At 53.0% G+C, this 4,315-nt stretch overlaps 1 pseudogene; it reads right to left on the bottom strand.

Annotated features, from left to right (window-relative positions):
- Positions 1-524: 524 nt before the first annotated feature.
- LOC115641110 lies at positions 525-2,103 on the bottom strand (annotated as a pseudogene).
- Positions 2,104-4,315: the final 2,212 nt, after the last annotated feature.

The following is a 4,315-nucleotide window of genomic DNA, read 5'->3' as shown; positions in this document are numbered from 1 at the left end:
AATCCCTCACAGTGGGAAAGAAAGGCTTTTAGTTCAATTGATGGCTGTGACTGGTGGTTTCCTGTCTCGAACAAAAGACTGACACAGCAGATAGGATGGCAGTACAGCTTTTCTAGATCTCTAGGTAAGAGGTGGCTATTCAGTCTTAGCATCCAGGACAAGTATGCTGCTCTAAGTCATTAGACCACACTCTCCTCTGACAGCTGGGGAGAGAAACCAGGAGTCCTGACTCCTAGTCCTGTCTACTAGTTGTCTCTGCAGGGCGGATAAAGGATCTAGCAGCAGGACAGGTTGCTTGTAGGTGAACTGGTCTTGTGTATTTAGTGCTGTCGGAAAGGGGTTCTATCTCTGGCTCCACAGAAGTGCATGTAGCTGGGTCTGCATTTCCTGACTGATCCACACAGCATCCACTCCCTGATTTGTGGGAAAATCACTGGACAAGTGTGTGACTTATTCCCTGGTGTGTTCTCTGCTTGGGGAGGCAGCTCCTCCTTATCCAAGCATCCAACCATTGCTCTGAATCCTCAGAGGAGATTGGAGGAAAGACCCCACTCCTTTGTCAAGGCCTTGATCTCTTTTCTAAGAAGTGCTAGGTCCCTCTCCTCCTCCTCTGAGCTGACTGGCCTGTACACAAAGACCTTCATGGCCAGCTTACAGATCTCCTGGCTGGAGAAGCTGGAGCATGAGTGCCAGCTGGAGAGGAGGAGCACATGGGTCCTGCCAGGAGTGGATGGCACAGTGCTGTACCGCCAGTGCAGCCGGAAGAGCAGGAGTGCTGATGAGAGCAGGATCACCTGGTGCAGGATGGTGACTCTGGTGAACATCTTGCCCAAGTGTCGAAGTAGGTGCAGTTTAACATGAGAAGAGGGAAGATGCCGCCAAACTATCCATATCTGAGAATTAAATAGAGAGGAAGCAATGTTGAGGGCGATTTTAGATCACTATTCAATAAGAGAGAATCAGAGGGATTATATATTAAGTGTATGTCTGGTCTGTGCTGGCTGCAGCTGATGACTCTCAAATGCCACATCGCTCAGTCTTCTCCAAGCAGAGCCAGCTTTGCTCATGGATGGAGCCAAGGAAGGACACAGTGCAGTGCCCAACACGATCTGCCAGGCCTTTTCACACTCTTCTGCCTTCTGGGGCTCCTGGTGACTGACTCTGGTTTCCAAGTCCCAGCACCATGTGGTGCTGATCAGACATGATCAGAGAGATTAAAACGCAAACCTCTTAGATGGGAAAGACTCCATATCCCATTGTCTGCCCCCCAGAGCCAGCCAATCTCTCTGACCTGAGACTGGATTGGAGCTGCTGCCCCACAGAGAACCAAGCCAGCCAGTCCCAACTCATTTCTCTGGCTCATCCTTTTTCTCCAGAATAACCTCCCCAGCACCCTCCTTAGGGCTCCTGGACATCCTGGTTCCTCAGCGTGTAGATCGGGGAGTTGAGCATGGGGGCGATGATGCCACAGAAGAGGGAGATCATCTTGCCCTGGTCCTGCGAGTAGCTGGATGCAGGCTGTGGATACATGGAAATGGCCACACCATAGAAGAGTGACACCACGGCCAGGTGGGAGACGCAGATGCTGAAGGCCTTGAGCATGTCCTGGGCTGAGCGAATCCTCGGCACTGTGGTGACAATGTAGCTGTGGGAGACCAGGATGAGACCCAGTGGCACCATCAGGAAGAGACCACTGACAGCAAATGCCTAGGCCTCATAGGGAGAGGTGTTGACACAAGCCAGCTTGAGCAGGACTAGCTCCTCATAGAAGAAGTGGTTGACCCAGTTCCGGCCGCACTGGGGCAGCGGCACGGTCAGAATGGTCTGTAGGATGGAGTTGCCAAAGCTGCACAACCATACGGTGGCCGCCATCTGCAGGGAGAGGCAGTGACTCATGATGATTGTGTAGTGCAGCGGCTGGCAGATGATGACGTAGTGGTCTTAGGCCAAGAGAGCCAGCAGGAAGCACTTGGTGCCAGCCAGCGAGAGGACGATGTAGAGCTGGGATATGCTGCCTGCCCAGGTGATAAACTGATGGGCGCTGCAGAAGTTCACCAGCATCCGAGGAACAGCGCTGATGATGTAGCAAAGGCAGAGCCGGCATTAGACCTATACCACCAACTCCCCCGAACTGGGCCCCACGCCTAAGAGCGCCCTGCACCCAGTGAGAATCCCTTCCCTGGCTAAAGACACCTTTTTAATTTTTACTCACCTGGCGGTGCTGTAGGTCTTCGGTGGCACTTTGGTCGCGGGTTCTTCGCTCGCTCTGGGTCTTTGGTAGCACTTTGCTGTGGGTCATCATTTGCTCTGGGTCTTCGGTGGTGGGTCCGTCAGTGCTGCCGAAGACTTGGAGCGAGTGACGGGACAGATGGTTAAGCATGTTGCAGGAGCCCATTTAAAGTGAAGTGGGCAGTAAACATGAAGTGGGAAATTAACACCTCTGCAGTTGTCAGACAATGGAAGGTAAGTAGACTGCAGGGTGTGTTACAAATTGTTGTACTGGGCCTGTAATGGTCCCTCACTCTTCCCCTCAGATAGAGGCCACTCAGGCTGGTCCTTCTTGCCAGGTCCAGAGTCCACAGGACAGCCTCAAGCCCACAATAGGGCTCTGCGATCAATAGTTCTAGTCAGGTTTTAGACTGGTTTTGGGTGGTCCCAGCTGTTGGCCCTTAAACAGAGTCTATCAGGGCTGGCTCTGGCCTGAGTGGGACTCAGGCAGCCAGCAAACAAACAGTCTATGGGGGGCGGGTCATAGAGGCTCCTCTTCACGGCTAGGGCTTCTCTGAACAGTTTAGGGAGCGAGCCATCCTGGGGTGGGGTGGCGGGGGACATGGGCCCACCTTACTCCACCATGTCCCTGCCCAGGGCCCTGACAGAAGCAAGATTGTCTGCTCCTGGGTTGGTGGGGATCCAGCCCCAACATGCCAACTGAGCCACCACTGGCTCTGCAGCCAGCTGTTCCATGGCTGCTCCTGGCAACTTCCTGCCAGCCTGGGGTTTGGTACCTCTAGCCTCCAGGCCTCTTCCGGCTCTTCAGGGTATACGGCGGCAGGCATGCCTGGCCAATCCTTGTCAGCGTCTGAGGATCAGGAACAGTCAGGCGAATGTTCCTCTTGCGGATGTGGCCGAATAGGCAGAGCGTCCTCCTCCACCGGCTCTCTCTCAACTGTGCTGCAGAGCTGGCCTTTTATACTTCCGTCCACGCCCCAATTCTTCCGGCTAGGGGGGCAGGGCAATCTAGGATCTGCTCTCCAAGGGAAGTGTAATGGTGCCTTGCTCTCCCGCTTGGCAGGAGGCCACTCAGCCTCACTACAGGGCCATAAAACCAGAGTCTCAGTTAAGTCCAGGCTTTTCAGTGTTCAGAATGTCACAGCCCCAAGGATCTCCTCACTCAGGGGGTCCCATGGGGAGGCAGATCAGCCTTGTATGTTGCTAATGCTGGTGCAGGCAATGGAAAGTTTGTCAGGAAGGGTCAAAGGTGTGAGTGTGGAATGAAAGATTCTTTTACAGGTTGCAAGAGGCCAAAGAGGGAGAGAGAGAGCAGAGAATGGGTTAACTCAACACTTCGTCTAGCTTAGTCCGAAGATAAGACACTGACTCCAGTCCAAGCCACAGCACACATCTGATTCTCGGCTCCCGGCCAAGAAAGAAGGAGACCTATTCCACTCCGACCAGCCATAAGAAAGGAGGATTCAGCTGAACAGAACTGCAGGGGCTGCAAAAATGAGCGAGACAGTGAAGGCCAGTGGTGAGGGAGGGGGGACAACCGTTTTCGCAACCATGAGGCTGGTGTGTTTTGGGAAAGCTGAGAAAACCACAGAAGGCCCGTTTGGACTGGTACAAAGAGAACGAGGAACAGAGGTCCCTAAACAAAACTCCTCAAAAAGAACCCGGGAGTTAAAAACCCTCCTGGGAGCCGAAGCAAGTTAGAGATCAGCAGCGTACCCTGGATGACCGGTGCATGGGAGAAGAATTCCCATCCACCCTTCCCCCTCTTCTTATGTTATACCCAGGCTTGGCCCGCCTCGGGTAGCGTGAGTGTGAGTATGAAAGTGGGTTAGGGCCGGGGCACTAATGCTTTCTTTCTTCCTCTGAGTGACGTGGGAGTATTCCCAGCTCTCGCCGCTGTTATTTTATTATTTTATTAATAAAGCTTTAAAGCGTAGTCACTTGGTGTGCTCCTCCATCTCCTCCCCTAAGATCCTGCAGCCTCAGCCTGATCACGTGACACTCCAGGCAGATTGGTAACATAAATCTGTCACAAGAAGACTTATGAATTTAAGTTATCAGGCTCATCTTTTGAAGGTGTTGTGCA

The sequence above is a fragment of the Gopherus evgoodei genome, unplaced genomic scaffold (genome assembly GCF_007399415.2).
Source record: "Gopherus evgoodei ecotype Sinaloan lineage unplaced genomic scaffold, rGopEvg1_v1.p scaffold_33_arrow_ctg1, whole genome shotgun sequence".
In the NCBI taxonomy this organism is placed as follows: domain Eukaryota; kingdom Metazoa; phylum Chordata; order Testudines; family Testudinidae; genus Gopherus; species Gopherus evgoodei.
Note: the sequence above shows the minus strand (reverse complement) of the source record. Positions and strands in the feature narration are given on the sequence as shown.